This window comes from Dipteris shenzhenensis, chromosome 2 (assembly GCF_047967505.1).
Source record: "Dipteris shenzhenensis isolate YYH24624 ecotype China chromosome 2, Dip_SZ_1.0, whole genome shotgun sequence".
Taxonomy (NCBI): domain Eukaryota; kingdom Viridiplantae; phylum Streptophyta; class Polypodiopsida; order Gleicheniales; family Dipteridaceae; genus Dipteris; species Dipteris shenzhenensis.
In genome coordinates, this window is record NC_141597.1 from 14,669,672 (window position 1) to 14,681,559 (window position 11,888).

The 11,888-nt window shown below is 41.7% G+C and overlaps 1 pseudogene; it reads right to left on the minus strand.

The window, feature by feature from the left end:
* Nucleotides 1-210: 210 nt before the first annotated feature.
* LOC147904370 (calmodulin-binding receptor-like cytoplasmic kinase 2) lies at nucleotides 211-8,949 on the minus strand (annotated as a pseudogene).
* Between the last annotated feature and the right edge of the window lie 2,939 nt (nucleotides 8,950-11,888).

The following is an 11,888-nucleotide window of genomic DNA, read 5'->3' on the forward strand; positions in this document are numbered from 1 at the left end:
TCTGAGCCAGGTTAGGTGGGTGAATGCCCAAACTAGCCAAGCTCCGCAAAACATGAAATTGTCTGGGCACGTGGAAAGCTAAGCATCTAGAAGAGCCAGTAATGTCCTGCTCACTAGCTCTACAAGTGCCTCTTTGGGAAATGTTGGAGTGTTTCTCCTTGTCAACCTCAACCTGCATCAATGGCCTCCCCTACCTGCTTCATGTGGCATTCAGCTCATGCTGCTCGTCCCCTTCTGTACTTGGGTGGTCTGCTCAGTCTCGCTCTCAGCAGGATCGTCTCCTCCTCTTGCTTTACCTGCACATGCATGGAGGACTGAGACAGGGGAGCGCCCAAGAACCGAACGAAAGCTCGAAGTTGGTAAAAGAATGAGACGGAAGAGGGCTTACCTGACGAGCTAGTCTCACATTGGGAGGAGGATTCTAACACAATTGGCCCAGGGTTCATGCTTCGTTCAGTCATCTTCTCGGATAACTCCCTGCAGAAATGTTATGAGGGCAGATGAGCATCAAAGCGGTCATCCTCGTTCATGTCCCAGTAGCTAGAGGCCAACACCTTCTTTGTAACAAAAGTTGATAAAGAGAAATGTGTTTTGATTCTCCATTAAAGAAAATACAATCTCACCCTTTCATCCTCATAGAAGCACGAAGCAGGTTTCATGATCTTAGCAATGCTTATTAGCTTGGAATGCTTCTGTCGGGCTTAGCCTTTCCAAACATGGAAGGACAGTTGAATATACAATGACAAAATCTGAGTGGAGCTGTTTCTATATTTGAATTTTTGAATGTATGAATAGTGTTGTGCATATTGCGAGAAACAGCGTTCCAGACTATATGTTGTTATTTCTATATTTGAAAATTAGAATGTATGAATAGCGTTGTGTATCCTTTCCTGAAAGAGTATGATTCTAGATTTCAACACTATTTCTATGTAAATGAGACTCTTACGTTCTTCCCATAGCGTTTTGTTCCTACTGGTTGAAAATACTGCAGCAAACTACGAAGAGCATAGCTCTGCATAAAATTCACACTGGCAAGGTTCTTCTTCTAAGGAGTTCAAGCGGCCGGTTGAAGAGCATAGCTCTGCATAAAATTCACACTGGCAAGGTTCTTCTTCTAAGAAGTTCAAGCAGCCGGTTTGACTTTAGTGGAATTGCTTAATGTACATCAAGCAGCTACTGCCCGGGGTTCTAAAGCTTCGTGTGCAAGTGTTACTCAAGCTCACACTTTACGTAGATTAATGCCATAAAAATGTGTGAACCCAAACATTTGCGTAAACCCACTACAGGAAATTACACGCAGATAGAGTATATAACCTCCTAATCTACAAAATTTATATAAATGAACATGTACCAATACAAGCATGCAAATTCCTTTGATTAATCTCGTTGTGAATACAATTTGCAACCTTTTTTTGGGGTGATCCCACCAAAAGCTCCGGTAGTCCTTCCTGATGCTCCAAAGTGTTTTAGCAGTATTTTTCATACTCGGCCTCTCTTGTCTTGTTGGAGCTGCACATTGAAATGCTAGCTCTAACAATTTCTCAAGGACAAAACTTGCTGATGGGCTTCTTTCCAGCTTAGGGTCAAGTGTCTCTAAGGCCTTTCCATCAAGAAACATCTGGAATGCCTATAGACAGACAATGTAGTTTATACAAAGTCTCTCTCTCTCTGTCTCTTTCTCTCTCTCTCTCTCTCTCTCTGTCTCTCTCTATCTATCTATCTATCTCTCTCTCACACACCCTTTTTTTTGGTAAAAGAAATTTTGCATTAAGAATACATTTACATTCATAGCTGGACAGCTACTACTCAAAACTAAAAACAGTAATATAAAACTTTCAACTGGGCCTGAGGAAGGTCTCTCTCTCTCTCTCTCTCTCTCTCTCTCTCTCTCACACACACACACACACACACACAAGCCACAAAAGTGCTCCTGATTCTCTACTCTTTATCGTCCTCATCCCGAGGAGACGCATTGGCAAGCACAATAAAGTAGAAATGAAACGAAGACCAAATCAAAGTCCTCAGGAGAGTGCAAACGCACCCATCTTGTAGTTATCCTCTCCTTCAGCTCTCTTTTCTGTTCAATAGGGTGCCTTCCTGTAAATAGCTCAACAAGGAGCACCCCAAAAGAATATACATCACTCTTTTGTGTAAGTTGATAAGTTTTGAGGTACTCTGGATCCAGATATCCTGCCGTTCCCTTCACTTGTGTGGAAACATGAGTAGCATCAAAACTCCTGGGGTCCGAGACGTGCGAATCCAAAATCAGCTACTTTAGCTCTAAAGTTTTCTGTTAGCAGAATATTAGAGGACTTTATGTCGCGGTGGATTATAGACTGATCTGCAAAATAACTACTAATTTAGTAAACTAAGAGAAATGATGCTTATCCTAAGCAGGCGAGATATGAAGGCTACACTTTCTTTACTCATCCTCACCAGCATATTGATGGAGATACGTCAGAGCATGTGCAATATCTATAGCAATATTCAGCCTTTTAGTCAAGTCAAGAATTGCTCCATATTGACCTACGCAGGAGCCACAAGGAAAGAAGGTTATATTTTTCTTATTCAGATTCACAGGAAAACGTTATAGCTTTGCATCAACCATTGCCCCCCGTAACTTTTGTAATGACAAACTTTGATCAATGTGTCTTTCTTTCAGAAATATTGTTTTGGTGATTGCTACTTATGCCAATATCTAAAGCAATATTCAACCTTTTAGTCAAGTCAAGAATTGCTCCATATTTATACTTATGCCAATATCTAAAGCAATATTCAGCCTTTTAGTCAAGTCAAGAATTGCTCCATATTGACCTACGCAGGAGCCACTAGGAAAGAAGGTTATATTTTCTTATTGAGAGTCACAGGAAAACGTTATAGCTTTGCATCAACCATTGCCGCCCCTAGCTTTTGTAATGACAAACTTTGATCAATGTGTCTTTCTTTCAGAAATATTGTTTTGGTGATTGCTACCTATGCACACCCCTACAAACCTTTTACTAGAGATAAGATGAAATTAACGAATTTGAAGCACATTGGTTGAAGCGAATAAAAGTATTGCTATCCTGCCAAGAAACTGTAGCAGGCACTAGCTGCTTGCTTGATTCTGGCTTCGACTTGTTTTGTGTTCTATGATTTCTGGAACAAGTCTACTCTTGCTTTTACAGTCGTGGAAGACAAATCATTTTTACTTTTCCCTTTTCTTTTGTATCTGTGCAGGCCATTTCTTCATTTTGTAAGTTTGAATACATATAAAACATGCATTCAAATACATTTGTATTTTATGGTAACAGTAACACTTTTGCGAATGGATGAATCACACCTAAGTGATGTTAAGTTTAGGTGAATGCCTGGATCTTGGGAAGAAGCCGATTCTAATAGACAATGTAAGTACACACACACACACACATATAGATAGAGAGAGAGAGCATTTATTGGAGAAGTAGAGATTCCTTTTGATGATTGCTTCAATTAATCATCCTAGAACGAATCTTGAGTGGTGATAGCTATAGGAGACACACAAAGATACGCACCGAGGCCCCTCCCAAATCATGTAGGACTGCAGAGGCAAGAAATTCCAGGCATGTTGTCCATACTTCTAGTAGCATGGGTTGGAAGTGATATGGCACCACCGAAAATATAGAAAAGGTGTTAAAGAATAGGGCAGCGAGCTCCTAGTAAGCTAATGCTAGCCTTAATAGACTTGGAATATGGCAAAGGAATCTCATAACTTTCTCCAATATCTCACAACATGCGTGCTAAGACGATGACTCTGGACTTCAGGTAGGTCCTTCTATTTGATGAGGCACTCGATATAGACTTTGTTGCGAAGGATTATAGAATAACGCAAGGCCCAAAAACCCTCTCATTGGCGTGGGATTGCATGACTGCGGCCCCTTCCTACACATTTCATTCTACACATTTCATTTTTGAGGAGTCCACTTGAATCCCATTCCTACACACAATGTTACCAAAAAATTCAGGCTAGCCGGGTCTCCAAGGTTTGAACCCATGACTTCAGGATTGGAAGCTCAATGCTCAAACCACTGAAGAGAGGTGGTGAAAGCTCTTTTGCCATAAAAGTACACTTGTTGGCCTTGGCATAGAGCTGATGGAACCTCAAGATCTCTAGCACCTGTTTGACAAGCTCAATGCGCTCCTGTTTACTTTTGTTATAGATGAGGATGTAAAAAACCAGCACATATCAGAATAGAAATGGCTACAATGTCTTATTCATCAATGCCTGAAAGTTGACCTGTGCAGTCTGCATTTCTGAGCCAACAAGTCATCAATCTTAGGGATTGGAAATCTGTTTTTGATGGTAACCTTGTTGAGATCTCTGTAATCATTGCACATGCGGTATGAGCCAACATTCTTTTCAAATAGAAGCACCGGTGAGGTAAGAGCAGACGTGCTATGAGAAGTGACATTCCTCTCGAGTACCTCCTTTACTTTGTTGTGCTACTTCCTCTCGTTCCACCTTAGAGAAACAATATGTAGCCTTGTCGATGGGTGGCTCCAAGACTAGCATGATAAACATCTCTCTTCGGAGGTAGCTGCAAATTCTAAGATCAATTGCCACATATCAACATCCTCCTTAAGTGGGAGACTCCCTATATCGGGCTCGATCAATTCAATGCATACAAGGCACTCTCTTTCTTGAGATCTCTAGCCAATTGCCTTCTTGGGGCTGTTAAACCCTACAACACCATTTTTTTTCCTTTGTGTGGAAAAGTGGAGAGTCATGGCTTTCAGATCGATGCTTAACCCACCCAAAGATCTTATCTTGATCTCATCCAATCACATTCCTAAATAATGTCATATTCAAGGCAAAGAGATCTGCAAAAGTGTAATCCTATGAGTGTTGGATCCATGCATCCTAGCAATATAGGCTGCTAATCATGTGTGCTATCCATTGGCAACCTTGACTTATCAACCCATGGTCAATCTTCATGGCTGCAAGATCTACTTCCTGCAAGGTCTTAGTGTTGATGAAGTTGTCCTATTGATATGAATAGTCCTACTATCAATGCCACCTCTCAATCTAAGTCTCATCATTTTTAGCACCCATTAATGGATCAAGGGATATTGTATAGAGCTCTAATAAGGAATTCCAAGACTACTTGTCCTCATCCACCACAGTATAATTACCCTCAACGTGATCCTATGCATTGGTGGATGGCATAGCAATGTGATGATTGATGCAACTCTAGAAATCTAACATGGAGTACTAACATGGACTCTTTGAGTAATTCTCTCATGATCTTGGAGCCTCTTTGTATCTTGTGCATACACATTGTGAGCCAAAGGCTAGAAGGAGGATTGGCGTATCTCCCACTACTGCAAGTCACGGCAAGAACTCAATGGCATGCTAATTAATGGGGTGAAAAGGCCAATTGTGTGCATAGGAAGACTTATCGGCATGCCCAATGAAAGATGCATGCCAATACGCTGACCAAGAATAGATGGCTCCATCTACAAGTGTTTGAAAAGCTGCAAACTAGATGGTTACCTCATAAAATTGCCTAGAGGTGCAGAGAATGGGTCATCAATGCCGAGGTAATCCCCATATTGGGAAATTTACTATTCCATCTGAAATGACATGGAGGGCTGAAAACTAGAGGGTTGTATAGCATCTTCCATAAGACCACCTTGTGGTATAGAGGATGCATCTTGGTTGTTAGAGTGATTGCCATGCTATGACATATTGAAATGACATGGAGGGCTGAAAACTAGAGGGATGTATAGCATCTTCCATAAGACAAACTTATGGTATAAAGGATCCATCTTGGTTGTTAGAGTGCTAGGTCACAGGTTGCTTACCTTTATCCTAGTGGCAGCAACTTGCCAATTCGGGGAGATTTGGGGTCTCAAAAGGGCCTCATAAGGAATGGATTAAGAAATGGATTAAATAATTAGAAATGAACCTACTATGGTAACCCATGGGCTAAGGGACCCGTAGCATTGACTCAACTAACATGGGTACCTTTATTTTGAAATTGGGCAACCTTAGCCTTTTGATGGAGGTGATGGTGGATAGATCAAAGGTCCAGGATGACTTTAGTGGATGGTGGATGCACTTTGGTGGGCTCCAAAAGGTGAAATTTGACTTTGGGGAGGCCTCATTAAGAGAGGAAAAGTGGGTTTTAATATGGGCCCTTGATTCAAGTCCAAGATCAATGGATGAGATGGAGGGACCTAATGGAGGGTGGAGATTCAAGCACATTTTGGAGGGCTAGGATTGAAGCCCATTTTGGATGGCTTAGATTGCTCACTTTCAAAATAAAGGACCCGGATTCAAGCGCCTTTTCCCCTCATCTCATCCCTTGATCTACTTCCAAATCTAGGGCCCGGATTGAAGCGCCATTTGCACTCATCTCCTCCCTTGGATCTACTAGCAAATCTATGGCTCATATTGAAGCGCATTTTCCCTTTGTGCTGATCAAGGGTGGAGATTTCATCCTTCTATCCTTTGATGGTATCCCTTAGATCTATCCCTTGATCTAATGGCTGGGAGTGATTTACCTCAAATTTGAATGTATCCCTTGGATTGAAGATTAGATCAAAGGGCTGGGAGTGAAGATCATAGGTCCAAACTCTAGGTTGGAGATCTCCATACAATTAAATGCTTTTGTCAACTGCAACATGGCATTGCCCCACACCTCAGAGCACTCTCATTGGTACATCTCAAATTGCTCTCTAATCTCTTGAAATTAGGAAACACTAATTGGGGGCCCTTTTGAGACCCCAAATCTCCCCTAATGACTCACTAGTTGGTTAATTTGCTCAGATGGTTACTGACCAAGCTATGGTCCCATCTGCAAATGAGTGCTCTGAAGCCTTAAAGCTTTTGTCCCCAAAGTTCTGCCTATGCATTTGCTTATGTGAGTGAATATGAAGGCATTCCGGTGCCACTTGTGGATGCTCCCATTATGCAGACTCATTGAGCGGCCTCCTCTTGTGCATCACTGCCTAGCATAGAACCATCTGACGATCAAGATACAACCTTTGGTTACATAGTACTCTGTCAATGCCAAAAGGGTGCCAATGTGTCTTGATACCTACCCCAAACTGAGAGTTATGGTTACCCATAAGCACAATTGAGCGCATCTCAAATTATAAAATCATGTACAAATGTCTACATGAGCTTGGTACTTATGTTGGATTTGAAACCTCAAATTGAGAGGAAATCCAATGAGCGCGAAAGTCACTCCACTCCGGTGGCAGCTTAATAAGCTCCACGTATCCCACGAGTTGGGCTCGGTAGTAAGCTCGTCGTCAATGTATGCCATATTAGTTGATGTGGCAGCTTCATTTTACAATTTTGGTTAAGGAAGAAGGCTACAATTTGCTCTTTTTTGACACCTAGAGAGCACCTACACTTAAGACGACTAAGACACTTAGGGCTTAGATAGGGCACTTGGGTCCCCTAAGTGCACGTAAGAAAGGGGTAGTTAATCAAAACAGAATACCAAAAGTAAGTGGCTAACGAATGAAGAGTTTAAAACGACAAAGTAAAACAAAGCTAGGAATCCCATCATGGTCAACGGGTCTACCAATGCAAGCCAACCCTTGCAGATAGCAGATGGTATTATTCTTCTGATCAGGCTGTTCTGTCAAGCCACTAGCATTGAATGCTCATTGTTGGTTGGCATCTCGTTGGCAGCTATGCACGATTTTTTTTAAAGAACAAACTGCATGCATCGAGGACTTCATAACTTAAGGATACAATACAGGATTTGAACACACTGGTGGTTTGGACGGATCTTACTTATCTTCACATCAGACTTCAGAAAAACAGAAAACCCCGTATTACCTTGCAGGCTGGTCCAGGAAAATAGTTTCGCCGAGCCACATAAAAATGTAGCATTTAATAATGAAACCCTGACCCATGCACACTAGACAGACTGATTACCATCAAGATGCTGACGTAGATTGCCGTTGGCTACATACTCGACCACCACAATTCGTTCAGGTCCCTCTTCTGCATAGCCAATGCATTTGACTAAGTTTAGATGCTCAGCTTTTGACAGCATGGCCACCTCACTTTGAAATTCTGCTAAAAGCTGCATGTTATATGCATTCTGTAACCAATAATGCCAATACAAAAAACCATGGATTAGTCAACTTTCACACTGGCTATTTGAACCAAGAATCCAGATCTTCAAGCTTGGAAAGGGAAGCTTAAGGACGAAAATTTGTATCCACAATAATTACATCGAATCTATGCTTTTACATCCATGCAGCAGACTAAAGGTCTGCCAACAATATTCATTTGTAAGAGCAGTAACTGAGAGAAATTACAAGAAACTAGAAGGAATACAGATGCATTAGTTTTTTGGAGCACTACTTCTATTTTCGAAGCATTACTGGTCAGGGATGTGTACCTTTCTGGCCCTTTTAATGGCTACAAGTCTTCCATCCTTCAGCCTCCCTTTATATACTGTCCCAAAACCTCCCTGGCCTATTTGACGTGAGGGAGAAAAGTTTGCAGTAGCTTTGATCACATCAGCGATTGTGAACAAGACAACTCCAGAGTTGTTCCCCAAAGTGGTATCCGATGAAAAACTCGATCCCGAAGAGCAAGATGTTCCATCATTGGATGGATTCACTGCACATCATTGTCACTGTTCATTCATTACGAAACAGTGATCCCTGGTGCTAATCATGAAAACAATAGTAAACTGAAAGAAGTGATGCCCCACCAGAAATATCTTCAAAAGAACGATCTGTATATCGTTTCTTCTTTGATGGAATAAAACAACCTTTGAGGGCATGAAGTAGCTTGGAGAAAGGAGATATTTCTTTGCTCTTCTGTAGAGGCCAACTGGCTGTACTATCGTCACGTGATTTACTCAGAAAATTTGCCCGGTTCACATCCTGGAACAATCTCTTTCTTTTTGTTTTCTGCAATAGTGGCATAAGGCATTTTTGCAGCAATGAAGGCATATCTGTTCAAATCTGGAAACATAGGGAGCTCATGTGAGATTCTACCAACATGTGCTATAAAGATTAATTGAGTATAGGACTAGAGATAAACTATTTCACACCTTGATGAGCTTAAGGACAAGACAAGTCTGACTGTATGAAGGTTGCCAGAAGAAATTTGTTTTCTTTTAATCTTGTTTTCCTTCTTCTGCGAGTGCATCGGATGCGATGGTCAAGATTTATGCAATCACATATCACAGTTGCCATCAATCCTTAATCTTGTTTTCTTCTTCTCTGAGTGCAATATAAGTGGAAGCCAAGATAAATCAGCGTTCTTTTAATCTTGTTTTCTTGTTCTCTGAGTGCATTGGATGAAATGGTCAAGATTTATCCAACAACCCCTTACTTTAGCTTGAATTACCATTGGCCAGTGGACTGGGCTTTCTGCAGTCGAGATAATTTTTACACGGTAGAATGACCTTTTACAGGTGAACACTTTGGATGCATGTTGCGGCCATAGCATGAGCAGCTGTTTCAAATTGTAAAAAAACAAGGATCGTGTAAATAGAATTAGCATGTATACCATTTCATGACCACGTTTTGAAGATGTATCATGTACGTCAATGTGCAGTTCAACATTGGCTGTAGGAACTAAAATAGTACGTGTGTCCCTCTCCCTAGCCCACCTCTCTCCCCCCCGCCCCCCCAAAAAACAGCAGAAGTGTGAAAAGAAGCATGTGCATTGTAAACTGTCATGCAAGTTGGAGTAAAAAGTAAATTGTACAGAAATGGAGTGAAAGAAAAAGCTGCCAGTTCTTGGCAGAGGTTTCTAGATTCATTGTAATTGATGCAAAGTTCGCCCTCTACAAGCTTTAAAGAGACCACAACAGCCAATGCCGTACAAGCTTTAAAGAGACCACTAGAGCCAATGCCGTACAATGTTTTATCAATCGTCTGTGATGTGAAAAACGTGTCTTTCTATATATCCGCAGCGTCACGAAAGGGTGACCCAAGTAAATAGGAGCTGTGCAGACGTCGATCGCCGAACTACTGTATAAGACAGCGACACTGATGTACACGTTGCCCATGAGGGAAGCCACATGCATCATAATGGTGATGATCCAGAGTCACGTCTTATTTCTTGAAAACCGATGGTCCATCGGAAGAACCGCCTTTGTTGCTCATATAACATCTTCTAACCAAAGACGGTAGGTAGTTGATCACCAACCAGATGTGCTGGTCGGCCTGATCAAGGTAATTTTCCCTTACTTGAGAAAGATTGTCGCCCCTTACGAAATGGAGGTTTACACTCAGGAACGCAAGAAATGTTGCCAGCTGTTCTAAGAAAAAAGCATAAACTCTAGAGGGGAGAGCGGCGATGACCTTCTATTTCACTTTGTTGCCCATCAATGTTGCACGTGAGCCCACGACTTCCAGCTCCTCTAGAAAATGCAATTTGTCAAGGGTCCGTCTCAAGGTGCAGAAAAAGATCGAACTTTGACTAGAGATACCGAGAGCCAAGAAAAGGGTGGGAACAGCCGAAGTTCATAATTAAACATTAGCGCTTGGAAACCCAGTTGGACGGATGAATTGTTGAGCGAGTGTGATGGAGCTGATACAAGGAAGAAATGGCGATCAACGTAAAATCTTCAGGGAAGAGCGTTGGAGACTAACAAGCGACTCATCGGGAGGTGTGTCGAGCGGATTGACTTGGTCAGAGCTACAGTAGTGAACGCGTAGTGGGAACTCATGAGCAAGAAATTGTAAGATGAGGCGTGAAGGCAGCTAATGATGATGAGATTCATGATGTCAGAGGCAGTCGTCGCCGGCCCACAATCATGGGAAGATTTCCGTGAAACGTTGCCATTCAGCCGGCCTCAGTGACAATTCTTCCGTCCGATTGAATGCATGATTGATCGTAGTTTGCAATGTGCAGAACCTTCAAATTCGTCAATAGATCTTCATCTTTTTACTTATCGTCTATCGTCAACCAGATGCCGTCAATACACCTTCGGGTTTTTATACGTGCGTATCGTCAATCAGAACGTCCGTCCTTGTTGAAATTTGTATAACGCTCGAATCCGTCAATAGATATTCAATTTTTACGTATCGTCAATCAAATTTTGTCGATCCCTTAGTGTTTTGATCGGCTGAGCTCGGATCTTCCGTCTTGTGACAAACGGTTATTTGGACTAAGATTTGGCGGAATCTTTGATTCCGTCACTATACTATTGCTTATACTATTCCGTTCGCGATTATCATTCTTAATTAAGCAATACTATTCCGTTCGCGATTATCATTCTTAATTTTCATTGTTCGACGGAGGTTTCGTCGGGACACTTGCGGATATTATCGTCCTTGCTCGATATGTTTGGTGTTTGTCGGTATTGCCTATCAACTGTGTATCGGCCTGCCGCCTTCCTTGTCGGAATATATGGGTAGTGCTAGATTCCGTTAGTTTTTTTTACTCGATTGTCTTCTCGTGTCAAACGCACGTCCTAAACCAAAAGATTCTTTCGAAGAAGTACGTGCATCGTTGCTTTGTGGAAATTTTTCAAAATAGGGTGGTTCCAATTTCAGATTGTGGAGAAATGAAGGTCCTAAGAGAAGAACCTCGTGGGACTTTCCTAGGCATCAAGGGCTATTGTCATCGATTGCAGAGGTCATGAAAACCACCATGGATCCATTTTTGCATGTTTCCCAGGTTTTTTTTTCGAGCCATGACCTTGACGGCTAGCCTGAGCAATGTGCTGGTTCTTAGGAACATGATTGACCTTTTCTGAAAGCCGATCCTTAGTTCCTCGGGAAGGTGTTTTGTATGGTGATTTTAAGCATTAATAGAAGTTTCCTTTTTCTGTTTAAAAAAAAATTGAAGGGTAATTTATCAGTCATGAATGGAGGCCTCAAATTTGAAGGGTAATTTAAAAATCATCCTTCTAGTTAAGATGTTTTCAGTCATT